This window comes from Panthera leo, chromosome B1 (assembly GCF_018350215.1).
Source record: "Panthera leo isolate Ple1 chromosome B1, P.leo_Ple1_pat1.1, whole genome shotgun sequence".
Classification (NCBI taxonomy): Eukaryota; Metazoa; Chordata; class Mammalia; order Carnivora; family Felidae; genus Panthera; species Panthera leo.
Window position 1 is genome coordinate 110,797,925 of NC_056682.1, and position 18,864 is coordinate 110,816,788.

The window sequence follows — 18,864 nt, forward strand, 5'->3', positions numbered from 1 at the left end:
TGGGAAAACTGGACGTCCATGTGCAAAAGAATAAAGTTGGACTTTTGCCTTATACCAAAGCCAAAAATTAACTTAAAAGTGTAAAGCTTAAAATAAAATAAAATAAAGCCTAAAACTATAAAAGTCTTAGAAGATAACAGGAGAAAATCTTTATGATACTGAATTTTGCAGTGATTTCTTGGGTATGATAAAGCACAGATAACAAACAAAAAGCCCCCAAATAAATTGGACTACATAAAATTTAAAAACTTCTGCTCATCAAAGGTCATATTAAACAGAGTGCAAAAGGAACCCCTGGAATGGGAAAAATATTTGCAAATCATACAGCTGATAAGGAATTAATATCCAGAATATGTAAAGCATTCCTACAACTCAAGGGTAAAAATACAAATGACCTAATTTAAAAAAATAGCAAAGGACTTGAATTGACACTTCTCCAAAGAAGATATACAAATGGTCAATAAGCACATGAAAAGATGCTCAACATCACTAATAATTAGGGAATGCAAACAAAAATCACAATGAGATACCACTTCACACCCATTAAGATGGCTACTAAGAAAAAAAAAAAGGAAAAAGGAATAGAGTACTGGCCAGGATGTGGATAAATTATAATCTTAGCACACTGTTAGTGGGAATATAAAATGGTACAGCTGCTATGGAAGAAGATATTATGGTGTTTCCTCAGAAATTAAAAATAGAATTATCATATGATGCAGCAATTCCACTTCTGAATACATATCCAAAATAATGGTAACCATGGACTTGAGTTATTTGTATACCATGTTCAAAACAGCACTATTTACAGTAGCCAAAAGGTAGAAGCAACTTATGTGCCCATCAACAGACAGATAAACAAATGTGGTTTACACATACATTTCCTTAAAAAAGGAAATTTTGACAAATGCTATAACACAGGTAAATTTTGAGGACATTATATAACATGAAATAAGCGTCACAAAAAGACAAAATTGCATGATTCTACTTACTGCCTGAGGTGCCTTGAGTAGTCAAATGCATACAGACAGAAAGTAGAATGGTGGTTGCCAAGGGGCTGGGTGGGGTGGGGGGAGTGGAGTGGGGTATGAGAAGCTATTGTTTGATGGTGAAAACAGAGTTTCAGTTTTGCAAGATGAAAAGCATTCTGTGGATAGATGGAGTGATGGTAGCACAAGAATGTGAATGTAAATTAATACCACTATACTCTACCCTTAAAATGATTATGATGGCACATTTTATGTGTATTTTACCACAATTATTAAGAATGACTACAAAAATATCAGGAAATACACCAAAATATTTAGCATCTTTGGCTCTCAGTAATACTCTTTGACTATTTTCCCCTTCTTTTTATGATTTCTACAATGACTATGTATAGTTCTATAATTAGGAGAAAATAATTAATTCAAAACTTCATGTGAAAACTTACCCAAAATTGGTGTTCATAGATTTTGATCCAGTTCTAATTTAGAACTTTCTAGGTTAAAAAAATATTAAACACAGAGGACTTTATTATAATAAGAGAATGGATAGAATAAGGAATAATCTATATTTATTTCCTGCATTATGTCATAGGCATTGTTGCATGATTTCTACTTGAAACATCCCAGGTAAGAGAACAGAGGAGACTCACCGTCCTGAGTCCCAAATGAGAGTAGAGAAGTTACAATTGGTCATCACCATCCATCACGTTAGAAACACGTGGAGGGGCACCTGGGTGGCTCAGTCGGTTAAGTGTCTGACTTCAGCTTAGGTCATGATCTCATGGTTCATGAGTTCGAGCCTCGCGACGGGCTCTCTGCTCTCAACGCAGAGCCTGCTTCAGATCCTCTGTTCCCTTCTCTCTCTCTGCCCTTTCTCCACTTGCACTCTCTGTTTCTCTCTCAAAGATAAATAAACCTTAACAATAAATGAATAGGGGCACCTGGGTGGCTCAGTTGGTTGAGCAACCGACTTCGGTTCAAGTCATGATCTCAAAGTTCATGAATTCAAGCCCCACATCAGCCTGGCTGCTGTCAGCCCAGAGCCCGCTTCGATCCTCTATCCCTTCTCCCACTAGCACCCTCTCAAAAATAAATAAACATTAAAAAATAAAAAGTAAAATAAAATAAATAAACATTAAAAAAAGAAACACATAAAGGAAAAATGTCAATCACAGAAGACCAGATCCTGTCCAAAGTGGTTAACAGGGTACAAACATCTCTCCCCATCCTCTTAAATAGAGGTAGGGGTTTCAAATCTCTCTTTAGACTTTTTAGAAACTTTACTATCAGAGGTCTAAATTATCAGGGTTGGTACTCTCTGACAGTTTCATTATGAGAAAATAAAGAGACTTTGCTGAAAAAACCTGAATGATCTCTTGTCTCAGTGACTTTAAAAGAAGTCTATTTATTACTTTTGGGGATTGCCAGAGGGAGGAAGTCCTCCTGGTTATTTATGTAAATATTTTGCTGAAAGAATTTGCAATAATAGTTACTATTTTTTCATATGCTAGAAATAGCAATACATGACATTTCATAGTGCTTTACATTTTCTTTCTTTTTTTAACGTTTATTTATTTTTGAGAGACAGAGACAGAGCATGAGCAGGGTAGGGAGGGGCAAAGAGAGAGGGAGACACAGAATCTGAAGCAGGTTCCAGGCTCTGAGCTGTCAGCACAGAGTCCAATGCAGGGCTTGAACTCACGAACTGTGAGATCATGACCTGAGCCAAAGTCAGATACTTAACCAACTGAGCCACCCAGGTGCCCCCATAGTGCTTTAAATTTTCAACCACCTTGAAAAATCTTTCAGGGGGCAGCTTCTGCCCTTAAGTCCCTGAACCACTGGCTCTAAATAAGCAGCCTCCTGGCCACTTTTAGACCTTGCTTTTGCCTTCCTTATTTAATCTGCATATGCCTTCCCCAATCTTGGAATCCTACATCATGACCCACTGCCCGTCATTGTTAATGTCAACAGCCTGCTCCTAGGGCATTTTAGCTCCCACATCATTGTTACTCCAATGACCCCCATTCTTGGAGATTTCAATAATTATTTAGTGATCAGGGACTCTTGGTTTCTTGAATCCTTTCTTCCAAAGATCTTGCCCTTCACCCAACCTCGGATATTCACTTTTAAGGCAACTCTTTCATACTCCACTACCATCCATCTTGTCCCCTTTTATTCTCCCAAATCCAACAATCCCAAAATCTCACTGGGACCTAGGATCCATTGATCCTACCACCCCCCTTGAGGCCCTTTCTCCTCCCTCTACCCAATTTAATTTCCATGGTCAATCATGATCATCACCACATGCATACACCTTTGACTCCCTTGTTTTTAACATGTGCATGTCAAAATCACAACTCTAGTTAAACCCAAAGTTTACACAGCTGAATGATGCTGGGGGAAAAAATGTCCCTGCCCCCTGATTCCACTTTACATTTCTGCCTCTGAAACTCAGTGATGCCATTAATGCTGCCAGGCAATCGCATTGTGATTCTCAGGTCCATCCACCTTTCACTCTGTCAGGGGCCGATTTCATACTTTGTCTCCTTTCCTCCTCTACCCTCATTCTCAGCAATCAGAAGAGGACTTTCACAGACTCCTGCTCACCTCTAACAGTGGCTGCAACCCATATTCTGCCCTCCCATTTGCTTTCAGAGATGAGTCACCCATTCTCTTATCTGGAAGCAATTACTCCATTCAAACAATAATTGCACCCTTCTCCTTACTCAAACTCAGTGCTGAATTTTTTTCTTCTCTGAGTTTTTGCTCTCCATTGGTTCGTTCCTATCCATTTACAAACATGCCATTATTTCTCCCATCTTAGAAGAAAAATCTCTTGACTTCACTTTCATCAATAGCTATTGCCCTTTGCAGCACAATTCCTTGAAAGAATTGCTCCTACTTAAGCTTTCAATCTGTCTCTTCTCATTTTCTCTTAAATGCACTTCAATCAGACTTCTGCTCCATCACACCACTGAAACTGCCATTGTCAAAGTCACTGGTGAACTCCACCTTGCTACATCCAAAGACCAATTCTCATTCCTTTTCTTTTTAACCTACTAAAATATGTGATAGATAGCATGTGACACACATCTTCCCTTCTCCATTGCCTTCCAGGATACCACATGCTCTTGGTTTTCCTCCTACCTCACTGATCTCTCCTTCTCAGCCTTTTTGGCTGGTTCATCCTCCTCTCCTAGATCCCTTAATGTTGAAATGTGCAAAGCCTCAGTCTCTGGCCTTCTTCCTTTCTCCATCTAAATCCACTCCTTGGCTTGGGGCGCCTGGGTGGCTCAGGAGGTTAAACGTCTGACTCTTGGTTTTGGCTCAGGTCATGATCTCACAGCTGTGAGAGTGTGGAACTTGCTTAAGATTCTCTCTCTCCCTCTCTCTGGGTCCCATCCCTTCTTGCATGTTCTCTCTCTCTCTCTCTCAACAATCAATCAATCCACTCCTTGGTGATCTCATTCAGTTCATAGTTTTAAATATAATGTATTGGCTGACAATCATCAACTTTGTATCTCCAGTCAAAACTTCTGCCTTGAAATTTTCCGATGCATATTTTCAACTGTTCATTGGGTATCAGACTTGTATATCCAGTCAGCATCATATTCTCAACATGTCCACTTTGAACTCCAAATCTGCCTCAGCTAATGACTCAGCTAATGACCTGTCCAGGAAAGTGAAATGAAAGGCCAGCTCTTAGATGAGCTGTGCATTCAGAAGAGGCTGAATGGGAGCAGATAGGGGTATTTGAAGGGAAAACTTGCCCAGAGGGAACCCCCTGGTTCCCTCGTGTCACTTAGACTTTCACTTTGTGCATATGCAGTTGTGGTCTAAAAAGCTTTTCCTTGACAACTGTGATTTGGGGAATAACTGTGTTGAGATACTGTGAGACTTCTAAGATCTATATTGCATAATAAGTAGTGCTTTTCTTTTCTTTCACTATAACTTACTTTTTCATACACGGTGGTTTCTGGCTTATGAGTGAGAGGTATTACTAGCCTACTGGGTGTTTTCCAGTATGTTCTATCAAGAAGTATTTAAGTCATGCAAAACTTTAAAAAAAATTTTTTGACATTTATTTATTAAAAAATTTTTTAATGTTTTTATTTATTTTTGAGAGAGCAAGAGAGAGAAACAGAGAGAGTGGAGGAGGGGTAGAGAGAGGGGGAGGCATAGAATCTGAAGCAGGTTCCAGCCTCTGAACTGTCAGCGCAGAGCTCAACATGGGGCTTGAACTCATGAACTGTGAGTTCATGACCTGAGCTGAAGTCGGATGCGTAACCAACTGAGCCACCCATATGTGCCCATAACATTTATTTATTTTTGAAAGAGAGAGAGTGACAGAGTATGAGCAGGGGGGTGGCAGAGAGAGAGGGAGACACAGAATACTAAGCAGCTCTAGGCTCTGAACTGTCAGCACAGAGCCCAGTGCGGGGCTTGTACCCACGAACCACGAGATCATGACTTGTGATGAAGTCGGACGCTTAACTGACTGAGCCACCCAGGCGCCCTGAGTCATGAAAATCTTGAAGATTGTACCATAGTGATTTCTGATGTATTTTTAAATAATTTAAATTTTTGAAACATTTTATTTTATAATGAGAGCAAAATGGTGATTTTATTTAAAATTTTGGAGAAAAAATACAGCAAAAAAGAAAATAAGAATTACCTATGGTCCCACTAAGAAATAAGCACTATAAACCTTTTGATATCATTGTTTCTGTGTACAGTTATAATGTTTATATATATATATATGTATATACATATATATATTTCTATATGCACATATATATTTATAATGAAGCTTTTGAAAGTGTAAGTTTCAAAATTTAACTAAGTATTCTTGGACTATAATTGAGCAGTCTGATTTTTGTCTGTCAACTGAGGTGCCTAGGTGTAGTCAGAAGTAGTTTAACAAAACATTGTGACACTATATATATATTTTAGTGGCACTTCCTTTCCCTCATGACTTATGGTTAACTTAGGGATGCTTTCTGCATTTATTGTCTTCTGTTTTTCTTTCAGCCTTGCTTTGGAACTAGACATTCTCACCACTCTGCCTGCCCCTCCACATCCCAGCTAACACAAATGACAAATCCCAGTAGCCAACCCTCATCAGTGAGTGTTAATCTTTATCAAAACTTCTCCTAGGATGGGGCACCTGGGTGGCTCAGTCAGTTGAGTGTCAAGCTCTTGATTTTGGTTCAAGTCATGATCTCATAGTTCATGGGATCAAGCCCCGCATTAGACTCTGCACTGACAGTGAGGAACCTGCTTGGGATCCTCTGTCTCTCTCCCCCTCCCCCCTCAAAAAAGATAAGCTTAAAAAACAATAAAGTCTTTTCCAACTCTATAATCCTGTAATACTATTCTACCTTCTCAAAATTTGGCAACAAATAACTGAAGAAAGTGCCCACCTGGTGTGCTACCATAGGATCTACATAGACTCCACAGGACTTAAAAACAGCTAGCATTTGTTTTTATCAAATATTGTTTTAAGGGCCCTAATGTACTAACACATTTGATTCTCATAAAAACTGTAAGAGATAATTAACATAATTCTCTTTATGTTAGGGTGGAGAAAATTGAGGCCCATAGTGACTAGGGAACTTGGTCATGGTCACACAGCAAAGGGACAAAGCTGACTCTAACAGGGGCAGTCAATTGACCAGATCAAAAGCATTCTGTACCATAGGATAGCACTTAGACTTGATAAAAGCCTAGAAGAAATTTTTTTTTCTTTTTGAATAGACAGTAAAATCTTTTTCTAAAAATAACCTAATAGCACAAAAGCAAAAACTTGGCCATGCTATGGACAAGCTACTTTAAAATGTGAACCTGTTCTCTCTCTCTCTCCCTCTCTCTCTGCCCTTTCTCTGTTCTCTCTCAAAATAAATACATAAATAAATAAACTTTTTTTCTTAAAGGGGGTGCCTGGGTGGCTCAGTTGGTTAAGTGTCTGACTCTTGGTTTCGTCACAGGTCATGATCTGAAAGTTCATGGGTTGGAGACCTGTGTCAGGCTCTGTGTTGACAGCACAGAACCTGCTTGGGGTTCTCTCTCTTTCCCTCTCTTTCTGCCCCTTCTTTGCTCTGTCTCTCATAATAAATAAACATGTAAAAATATGAGCCTTTTAATACAGAATATATGGTATTCCTTCTGGGAATCTTTAAATATATTTAAATGGAGCAAAGATTCAAGATTTTTAAAAAACAATACCAAGTCAGAAGGAGCATTTGCCAGGGTCCAAGACCTCTCAAATGTCACAACCTTCTACAGTCTCTAGTTGAGAAGATATCATTATATATGTGTGAAAAAGTAGATGTAATTATTCAAATGTTGAATTGATGGATTTTTTTAAATTAAATTCTGGGGAAAAAATTATGCCCTTTGTGAGCTAGGGAGCTTTAAGTAGTGGTAAATCTCACTTAAACAAAAGCAATAGGGCAGAGAAGTAGAGACTCATGAAATTTTATTTATTTAGGAAATCCATATTGGATACATACAATGTCTCGTGCATTGGGTTAGGTACTGGGAATTCAGAGACAGAAGATACAGACTTAGTTTTCAAAAGTGGTTATTGCAAAAAAGTTCTGGGAAAGAAGAATACTCTGGGTTCTAGGAAATGTCTAGTCCAACAGGACAACGTGGCCACCTGCTTTGGTAGAGAGCAGTAAAGTCAGTCAAATCTTCCCAGAGGAATACGCTTGAGGTGTACCTTTCAGAAAGTAAGCCACCAAAGAAAGGAATGGTCTTTCAGGCAGAGCAAGCAGTAGTTGGGATAAAGAATGGAGGAGCATATTGGGAATGAATGGGTACCAAGGTATCACTGGAACTTAGATTCATCTAGGGTATGAATCTAAGGGCTGAAAGATGGGGCTGGAGAACGATGCAGATCACGGATCACTAGGGCTATTAAAATACATGCTAGGAAAATGGGGAGTCTCTGAACAACATGACCCAAAATAACTGTTAAAATGTTGCCTGCAGGCAGACTAGAGGCTGAGGAGATGAGGATATGGTGTGAGATGTTGAGGGCTTGAACCAAGAATAGACATACAGGTAGTTTCCAAAGATATTTAAGAAACAGAATCAATGTCACTTCAAAACTGATTACATGCTGTTGATAAATAAGGGGTCTAGGAGAGCCCCAAGTGTTTCGCTTGAGCAAGTCCATGGCTTTTAGTGCCAGATATCAATATAAAAAATACTGATGGAGGTGAGAAATGATGAGTCCAGGGTTGAAAATTTTAGATGTGAGATGCCTGTGGGATGCAGAATAAAGATATTTAGTAACAGATTTACACTTGGATGTAAGAGTCCAGAACTCTGGAAGAGGAACCACAGGGCCTTCGGTATATGAGTGTAAACCGATATAAACGTAGCAATGGGCATCACCCAATGTGAAAATACAGCAGGAGCGAGAGGAGGCAGAGAGCAGAGAACGGGAATATAAAAGGGGAGTGCAGCCAGAGAACTAGAAGAGTCAGAAATGCATGGTGATATGGAAACCAAAAAAGAAAATTTGGAGAAGTCAATAGTGTCAAAATTGCAAAGAAACGCAGAGAGAAAGATGAAGTCTAGAAAGCGTCCTTCGGATTTGAATAAAATAATAAGAGGTCATTTTATTAAGTGGAAATATATTCAAAGAATATGCCCCCAAGAAATCCGCTAGGAGAGCTACAAAGATGAAGTGCTTTGCCTCATTTACATTAAGAGGTTGGAGGCTGCAGCCCAGAATTAACGGGATAAGGGTGTTTCTGTCTGCTTCTCAGCTGCCTGGCAAGCTGTGCCTTAAAGAAGCTCTTCCTAGTTCCTGGTGTCTGCCTACCAGTCTCTCTTGCCCACTGGAGAGGAGGGGAGGCACAGGGTGGGAGGGAATCTGGGCTCAAAAGGCTTCAAATATTTCTTATTAAATAACCTGCAACATTAGGAAATGAGCATCAGACCTGACCGATTAATATCTCAGAAGAGATGCTATTCACTTACATGTTACTATCCCTCACAATAACTTGGGGATGATTTAGGGAAGCAAATTTCTGGGTAGGAATATAGTTATCTTGGAGAATGATACCTGCAGCATCCAGACTTTAATCAGAGATTAAGTTATTGTGAAGAAGTCATCAAGCAAAAGGACATGTGATGAGGATCTAAGCATTTTTCTTATAGACAAGAAAAACAATTATGAATGGATGAGGTTTTGTTGAAAATTGTGCATATTTTTTAGTGCTTATAATGCACTAATGGGGAATGCATCACAGTAACTATATATGCTAGGGTTAAGATTCTAAGCAAAGGTTCCTGAGCAAGCTGATGACACAATATACTTTGAGGTACAATAGGAGTATATGCAATAATATGGAAAAATAGATGTAATTACAGTATGTACAGATATAAATTTATGAATCCAGGTTATAGGAATCCAAAAGAATGAGAAACAAATCAAGAAACTAATAGCATACATATCATGTGAAGTTCCCATTCCTCTTTCCTGCCTTTTTTCCTCTCTTCGAAATAAAAGAATAAGTTGACTTCAGTAAAAGCCATGGCTGACATTGAAGGCAACCAATGTAAGAAAAATCAACTAGTAGTAAGTATTTCAACTGGTATTTCCCTCTCTGTTCTTTGATTCTGTCATGCCTGTTCACTCTAGCACTGAGACTCAATCCTCGCTTTTTTCAAATAGCAAGTTATTTGTATGTCAAGCAAAGAAAAGGTAAGATTTATCTCCCAAAGACTGAACAATTGTATTTACTATACAGCAGTGTAGTTTATTTAACATATTTAACATATTTATTCGACAGAGTTTTGTCAAAAAGCCCCATGCATCGGGCTCTGTGCTGATGTCATGGAGCCTGCTTGTGATTCTGTCTTCCTCTCCCTCTCTCTGCCTCTCTCCCTGCTCTCTCTCTCTCTCTGAAATAAATAAACTTAAAAAAAAGTAATATAAATAAGTTATATAATAATATAAAAAGCCAATCTAAAAATATATTATATATACAAAAGTAGAGAAAGGAAAAGGAATAATTAATCTACCACTGTAAGACAATAACCACTTTCAGAATATTTGTGAATTTATATCTATATCATTTTATGTACATATTACATAATTGTAAGTATGATTGTTAATCAGCCTTGAATCCATTTTTCCCTCAGCATTTTCTGTGCTGGTACAATTCTTCATCTTGTTTTACAGATATACAGTAGTCCCCCCCCCCCCCCAACCATCCTTGTGGGATACATTCCAAGACCATGAATGCCTGAAACCATATTGAACCCCATATATATCACCTTTTTTCCCATGCATACATACATAAGTTTAATTTATAAATTAGGCACAGGAAGAGATTAACAACAACAATAATAAAATAAAACAGTTATAATAATATACTGTGAAAAAACATATGTGAATGTTGTCTCTCTCTCTGAAAATATCTTATTGTAGAAGCATATTGTGAAGGTATTTCAGGTTCAGTTCCAGACCGCTGCAATAGAGCAAATATTGCAATAAAGCGAGTCAAATGAACTTTTTGGTTTCCCAGTGCATATAGAAGTTATGTTTATACTATACTTTAGTCTACTAAGTGTGCAATAGCATTATGCCTAAAAACATGTACACACCAAAATGAAAAAAATACTTTATTGCTAGAAAATGCTAACCATCATCTGAGCTTTCGGCAAGTTGTAATCACTAATCACAGATCACCATGACAATGTAACAATAATGACAAGGTTTGAAACTTTCAAGAGAATTACCAAAACATGACAGAGAAAATTGTGAACAAATGCCGTTGGAAAAACAGCGCTGACAGACTTGCTTGAACCAGGGTTGTCACAAACCTTCAGTTTGTAAAAAACTCAGTATCTGAAAAGCGCAATAAACCAAAGCATAATAAAATGAGATATGCCTATATACTACTCACTGTTCTTGTGATGATGTGAGACAATAAAACGTCTATGTGATGAGATGAAGTGAGGTGAATGACTCAGGCGTGTGAGGAAGCGTCATAAAGAAGATCATCTGCTTCTGGCAGTGGTTGACTGTAAGTAACTAAAACTGTGGAAGGCAAAACCACGGATAAGGGAGGGACTATTATACCATAATTTGTTTAATCTTTCCCTTTTTTTAGAATGCTTGGAATTCCTTGTATCATAAATACCTTTATGATAAACATCTTGTGTGGATTTTCTCCATATTTAGAATTACATCCTCCTTAGAATGGATTCCCTGAAAGAAACGGACAATATGACCATTTTTAATGGCCATTGACACACTACATGATACACTGATGGTCCTTGACCTAGATGATGTTTATGTCCCCTCCCCCTCTCTCACCCTTTAGTGCACAGCACCCCTCCCTGCCCTTCTAAGATATCAGTGTCTTGGTGAAACAGGCACAACAGAAGTATAATGCTGACTCTGGGATGATTCATCCTCTCTATGATTCTGATTTCAAAAAATATGGGCTAATTTCTACATCCCTTCAATGTTATGACAATTCATGAGGACTGTAGGTCTGATAAAAGTTTGAAAAGGCATTTTTTATCCAATATTTTGTACATCTATAATTAAGAAATTTTAACAGATTGTATTACTAATTGAGCAGTGTAACCAAGGACCAGTGAGGTTCACATTTCTGCAGTGGTTCAGAAAATATCCACTTAGCAAACACATTAGTTCAATATTTCTAAAACTTTAGCCATTTACATGCCACCTTCACAATTGTTACCTTGTTTACTCATTTCCTTAAAATCAGTAGTGAACAGTTTACTTTCATTTTACTTAACATCTTCCTGAGCAATAATATCTATGAAGTCATAAATTTTATGAGCTAGTTATATTTTTAATTCACATTAAAATAAGCATCTAACTCAAATTTTCAAAGACACATGCTACCTAAAATCAGTAGTTTGTACACCATACTTTGAGAAAATTGTATTAACATATAACTGATGTTAAAGCTATGATCTCTTTCCTTTCTTTAGACATAGAAGAATAATAGTCCCAGACAATATTCTTACTTTTAAATTTGTCTATCTCACAGAACTCTATAAACAGAGCAAATCACAACATCCTGCAAAAAGATGTCACTGTCAATAACAAGAAACAAAGACTTCTCCATATAGAGAGGCAACAAATAAAAATAACAAAAATATAGAATGAGTTTACACCAAAGGTTTGAAAGCACATTCCTATTAAAGTTCTTCAAACCATAGATGCTTAACATTTCAGGAAAACAGGGGAGGCTGGGTGGTTCAGTCTGTTAAGCGGCCTACTTCGGCTCAGGTCATGATCTCGCGGTTCATGAGTTCGAGTCTCGCATCAGGCTCTGTGCTGTCAGTTCAGAGACTACTTTAGATCGTCTGTCCCCCTCTCTGTCTGTACCTCCCCCATGTGTGCACACACATGCTCTCTCACTCTCTCTCTCTCAAAAATAAATAAACATTAAAAAAAATTCAGGAAAGCATTTCCAAAGAACATTTTATGCTAAAAAGCCATCATCATCTGAAATAGATTAAGGGACAGTAACAGTAGTATGTGTATTGTGTTCAGGGAAAGGGGTTACTGAAATTCTTTTGCAATGGGAGGAACCATGGAGTTTCAGAAATATTTTGAAATGAATACATTTACTCTTAAGGAAAATTCTGGGTTCTAAACTCAAACTTAGATCACATAGGACCTAAGGGGAGACTGTTACAGCTTAATATGTCAAGTGTACTCATTACACAGTATTATTTTATGTGAGATTTTATAACATTCATCATGATTTACATATGGCTTTAAAAAATATATATATAAATATATATAAACTTTAAAAATACACATATATATTATATATACACATATATGTATATATATTTTATATTATATATGTGTATATATAAATTTGTGTATATATAAATGTGTATATATAAAAAATGTGTATATATAAATATATAAATATAAATGTATATATATGCATATATACATTATATATTATATATTACATAATATATAATAATATAATATATAATATATATTATATAACATATATATGTATACATGTGTATATATTTTAAAGTTTAAAGTAATTATTGGCTCCTTATTTGACAGGAATCTGTTCACAGCCCCTTCCCTTGCCAAGTTTACAGACAAAACTCACAAGTGTTTATACTTGGCACTCTTTGTTTTTCCAGATCATGGTACCTTGCATTCTCAGCAAATAGACTCCAACTACAAAACATATTCTTCTCTAGCCTGACCACAACTCACATCCCAGATGAGCCCTGGACAGAGAAACCTGTCACCTCCTGCTCTAACATGCCAACAACACATTCTGTCCTGCTTGATGTTCTACTCTTTGTGCAAGTCTTTGCCACCTGCATCGCCGGTCACCCTAACATCACTCATGCCCATGGAGGATACTATAAAATTCTGGTGTCTTGTTGGAAAAGAACTTGGAGAATTGATTCAGCTCAGATTCAAAAGATGTTTAAAGTGCAGAGTAAATTATTGCCAGCATAATTTTAAGTATTTTATTTCTTTTGAGGTTGTAGGTTGACAGAGTTCAGAAGGAGGAGGTGGGAAAAGAGAAGTAAATTATTTTAGTCAGTTGGTATAAAGGCTTGACTTAGCATTTGTTCAGGTCTGGTATGTCTCTTAGGTGATAAGTTAATCTATACACACCCCTATCCAAAATTGTGCTCAATGTACAGACTTGTAATCTGCTGACTTGTAATCTGCCGACGCACCATCTAGACAGGGGCGCATGGCTCTGTGGTGCGATCACACTAATGCACCATGTCGTTCAATTGTATTTGAGGTCACGGAGGAAAGAGGAGAAACGAAAGAATGTGGAGACTATGCTGAAGCATCATGTATAGGCTTGAACAGCAACAGTGATTATGTGTAAGGAATTTAAAATGTTCTTAACAAGGAGGTATCAGCCAACCAAAAGCAGATATTGTTTCTCATAAGAGTACTAGCTACACTTACTAAAAAGAAAAGAAAAGGCAGAGGGAGATAGCAAATATTAGAGACGTCAGTATGTTGTGACATAAATACCCTCCTTTCTGACCCTGCCTCTGTACTCTCACCCACCTGGAAGTCCCAAACTATTCTTTTTTTTTTTTTTTTTTTTAATGTTTATTTATTTATTTGAGAGAGAGAGAGAGAGCACACCTGCACATGAGTGTGAAAGTGGGGGAAGGGAAGAGACAGAGGAAGATAGAATCCCAAACAGGCTCCACACCGTCAGCACAGAGCCCAGTTTGCAGCCTGAACCCACAAACCCGTGAGATCATAACCTGAGCCCAAGTCAGATGCTTAACCACCTGAGCCACACAGGTGCCCCAGTCCCAAACTATTCTAAAGGTCGTAATTTGTGGCTTTCCAAAGTAGTTTATAGCCCTAATTTCAAATAATAAAATTTGTTAATGAAAGGACTCTTTTGAATAAAATACGAAGGAATTTAATTTTTTAAAAATTATTTTTTAATATTTATTTATTTTTGAGAGAGAGAGAGAATGGGGTAGGGTCAGAGAGAGAGACAGAGGATCCGAAGTGGGGCTTAAACCCATGGACCATAAGATCATGACCTGAGCCAAGATGAAGAGTTGACCGCTTAACTGACTGATTCACTCAAGTGCCCCAGAATTTAATTTTTCTAGATGCTTTCTGTCTACATAATGCTTCACCACACCTGGAATTCCTGTCAGTTGTTCCCATATGAAAACAATAATTCTCCACTCTTATCTATTTCCTGGCAAAATCACTGAGGCCATCCTACAAGTGATGGTTTCTGTTATGACTAATGTACTCCAGGCAAAAGTCCTAGGGTCAATTTTTCACATAAGTAATCCCACTTCTTTAATGCTTTAATCAAACATCTCCATTCAGTGACAAAGCCAGATGTTCAGTAGCAAGCTGCCTAACATATGGACTTTGTTATTAAAACATGCTAAAAACAAAACAAAACAAAACAAAACAAAAAAAAACAGGTTCCTTTTCTCCTTTCCCTTGTAATCTAAATTTACTGTTCCCTCCCCTTCCCAACCCTAATCCCCTTTGTGTAGCGCTTTTAGAATTGCAAATATTCTTAGAGCTCTCAAGTTATTTAAATGCAGACAATACCAGGAAGTAGAAACAAGATCAGAGTCTAAAATAATACCTCCTTATATATTATGCCATCTTTTGTACCCACATCTACTGTGTTTTGTCATTTAAAAGCTTATACTCACCTTTGTCTCGAAGATAAACACTTTTAAGGCCAGCAAATCTCTGAAAAAGGTTAATTTTAGCACAATTTCCCTGAAATACACTGTTTATCATAAAGAGCCTTGGTTTCAGGAAGTAGAAATTTGAAGGAAAACAAAGTCTGTCACTGCCTCAGAATCTGATTGTGTAATTCACCTCTGGGACTTTCAGCAGTTTTGCACCAGAAGCCACACCCCTTTAGGAATTGCTTTGGTGAAAGGTATTCTGGGAGTTGTATTACTACAGGGAAGTTACTTCTTTTAAACAAAGTGCAAGGAAACCTCTTATGTGGACCAAGTCAAAATAGAGAGTCAGTCCTCTGAGAGCCAAGGAAAGAGAATGTCAGTAAGAAACAACATGATGTTGTTTTTCATCTATTGTAAACAGACAAACTCATGTTTGGGCTCCGTATTTCAAGGCGGGAGTAGTCAACAGTACTAAACGATGCAGAGAAATGATGAAAGATAAGGTTAGAAAAGTGTCCACTGACTTGGCAAATAGGTCAAAGATAGCTTTAAAATTTTTTGAAATTGATTTTAAAAATTAACGAAGAAACACAAATGAAATGTAAAAATAAAATATTAAAGGAGAGGGAAGGTTTCTGGGTTTTGTTTTCTTTTTTACTAAAAATTACACCAGTGAGGAGTACTAGATGACACAGTTTAGATTCAACAAGGGCAAGATGAAGTTACCTGGTTTGGAGGTTATGTGACTGGTAGAAATGATGCACCCCCCCCCCCCCCCCCCACCAAAACTGGCCCTTCTTTTCCTGCTTACATAGTCTATAGCTCTCATATTGGGTTATTAGGATCAGGATTACTGGGGACTTTCATAATCCACAGGGATCCTCTAACAAAAAAAACCTATATTATTGTTCTATTGTTGCATAAAAAATTACCACAAACTTAGCAGTTTAAAAGAACACCCATTAAATTATCTGTTCTATAGACCAAATGTAAAATATTTGTAAATGAAGATGCATTTTAAATGTATATAAATGGTGGGGTGCCTGGGCTTAGTTGATTGAGTGTCCGACTCTTGATTTTGGCTCAGATCACAATCCCAGGGTCATGGGGTGGAGCCCTGTGTCAGGCTCTTTGTGGAGCCTGCTTAAGATTCTCTCTCTTTCTCTCTCTCTCTGTCTCTCTCCCTCTGCCCCTCTCCCGGGCTCACACACTCACTCTCTTTCTTGAAATGAAATGAAATGAAATGAAATGAAATGAAATGAAATGAAATAAACAAATGTCTAGGGGCACCTGGGTCAGTTAAGTGCCTGACTTCAGCTCAGGTCATGATCTCACAGTCTGTGGGTTTAAGCCCCATGTTGGGCTCTGTGCTGACAGCTCAGAGCCTGGAGTCTGCTTTGGATTCTGTGTCTCCTTCTCTCTCTGCCCCTCCCCTGGTTGAGGTCTGTCTCTCTCTCTCTCTCAAAAATAAACAAACATTAAAAAAAACAATAAACATTAAAAACTGTCTATAAATGGTATCATACTTAGAACATGGATGTTATATAATACTTAAGAATTGAGGGGGAAAAATAATAAAGGTTCTATGATATACAGAAACAAAAAACCCAGCACCCATTTATTATTTCTATGTTTCTGTCAGTCAGAAGTCTGGGCACATTATCATTGAGAATGCTGCAGATCTAATCTGATGCTTGGGGTCTCCTTCAAGGCTCAGATTGTTGGTAGAATTCTAGTTGTAGGACTGAGGTCCCATTTTCTTGCTAGCTGTTGGCTGGGGACCACTCTGACCTCCTAGATACCACCTGTAGTTCCTTGCCATGTGGTCTCCATAGGCAGGTCCTGGCTTGGATATTTGCTTCCAGGCCAACAGGAGTATGTGTCTCTGTGCTCCTTAAAAGTGGTCCATCCCTTTTAAGGATTCATGTGATTAGGTCCAGCCCAGCTAGATAATTTTCCTTTGGATTAACTTGAAGACAACTGATTAGAAACCTAGTCACAGGGGTGACAGCCCATCATATTCACAGGTTCTGCCCACACTCAAGGGGAGGGGGTTATATAAATTATGTACGCCAGTGAGTGGGAATCTTGAGGGCCATCTTAGAATTCTGCTTTACCACAGAACTACCCACAACTGCCTCCAGGGAGGGGCAGAGCAGATGGCCCTAACCAGGCCCACTCCTCCCCTTCCTCCACCTTCAGGTGCCCTGCCTTTGTGGGCTCTAATTTTTACCTCACCATCTGACCACTCTCTCGGGAGCCTGAATTCTATTGAAGTCCTCCACCTTATGAGAAATATTGAGGCATTAGAGCATTGAATCTGTCTCTCGGGAGACTTCTCTTACTTGGCCCTTCTTTAAAAAGCTGGGTTTTTTTTTTGGTGTGTAACCACAATGCATGCAAATGAGACAAAATCCAAACAGTATGAAAAAGTGCACAATAAAAAATATCTCCCCATGTGGACCTTCTGCCTTCTCTCTCCCAATTTCTTTTTCTCAGGTTAATCAGTATTATCAGTTCTATTTCTCAGATTTCTTTGCAGAAAGTTCATGCATTTACAGACAGGGTTTGGTTTTTTTTTCCCCACAAAGGGCAACATTTTTGTTTAGCACTTGGTTTTTCCATTAGTAATGTGTCTGGCAGATCTCTCCACATAAATCTAAGTGGTTCATTTTAATTGTAGTCACTTGACTCCAAGAATAGGGAGGAGGAAGAGAAGTCCACGCTAGCTTTCCTTTGTTCCAATCCCAACACTTTGGGTTTCTGCTTGTCTTCCATTCAGAGAATAATGAAAAAAGAGTTGAGTGAGGTATCTCAGGTAATTCGGAGTATTTTCAAAGGTTGGTAGAAAGCATCAGCTGTGAGGTGGGGCACTCCCGAACTGAGTTACCCCAAATCTGAGCATCTGAGCTTGGGAGTGGAGAGTTAGATGAGTGTGTATCCAAGGGGTTTAGAGTGCACCGGACAGAAGGTGGGTATCATATAGCCCAATTCCCAGCAAGCAACACAAACGAGCAACACTTTCTTTTTTCTATAAGGGGTGATCGTATTACCATAAATTAGCTTCCTCTAGTTTTAAATGAAATACAATAGGCTCAGGTACATCTGCTTAATTAGGGGGTAGTGAAAGTATCTAAAACCTATTTTTAATATTCTATTCATGGAAAAATAGATTGTGGGCATTTTATGTTATTTTCACATTAAATGATTCATCAGTGATAATTCAAACAGTAAATCCCTCTTTTTTTAATATCAATAACATACCTGCCTACTGTTTTCTTCCGTTTTGCCTTGATAAACAATTCCAGCCGGACTTTTGGGGTATCCATTTCTCTGAAGGGTTTCTCTCTCTCTCTCTCTCTCTCTCTTTTTTTTTTTTTTTGTTTATCTATTCTTGAGAGAGAGACAGAGCATGAGCAGGGGAGGGACAGTGAGGGAGGGAGACACAGAATCTGAAGCAGGCTCCAGGCTCCAAGCTGTCAGCACAGAGCCCAACGCGGGGCTTGAACCCACAAACTGTGAGATCATGATCTAAGCCGAAGTCAGGCACCCAACCGACTGAGCCACCCAGGCGCCCCTGAATGGTTCCTCTTAATCTCTTCTTCGACTGGTAGCCTAGGAATACTTAAAGGGAACAGAAAAACGAAATAATATTAGGCATCAGAAATTT

General features: G+C 38.2%; 1 protein-coding gene across 3 annotated transcripts in view; it reads right to left on the bottom strand.

Moving 5' to 3' along the window:
- The window catches only part of ALPK1 (alpha kinase 1), a 126,466-nt gene extending 111,064 nt beyond the window's left edge, over window positions 1-15,402 (bottom strand). For 2 of the 3 annotated variants that reach the window (XM_042935673.1, XM_042935669.1), the window contains exons 1-2: window positions 15,213-15,402; window positions 11,153-11,220 (exon numbers count right to left, since the gene is read on the bottom strand). The gene's annotated coding sequence lies outside the window, so the exon portion shown is untranslated. The remainder of the gene's footprint in view (window positions 1-11,152; window positions 11,221-15,212) is intronic. The other variant, XM_042935671.1, reaches the window with a different exon arrangement.
- Between the last annotated feature and the right edge of the window lie 3,462 nt (window positions 15,403-18,864).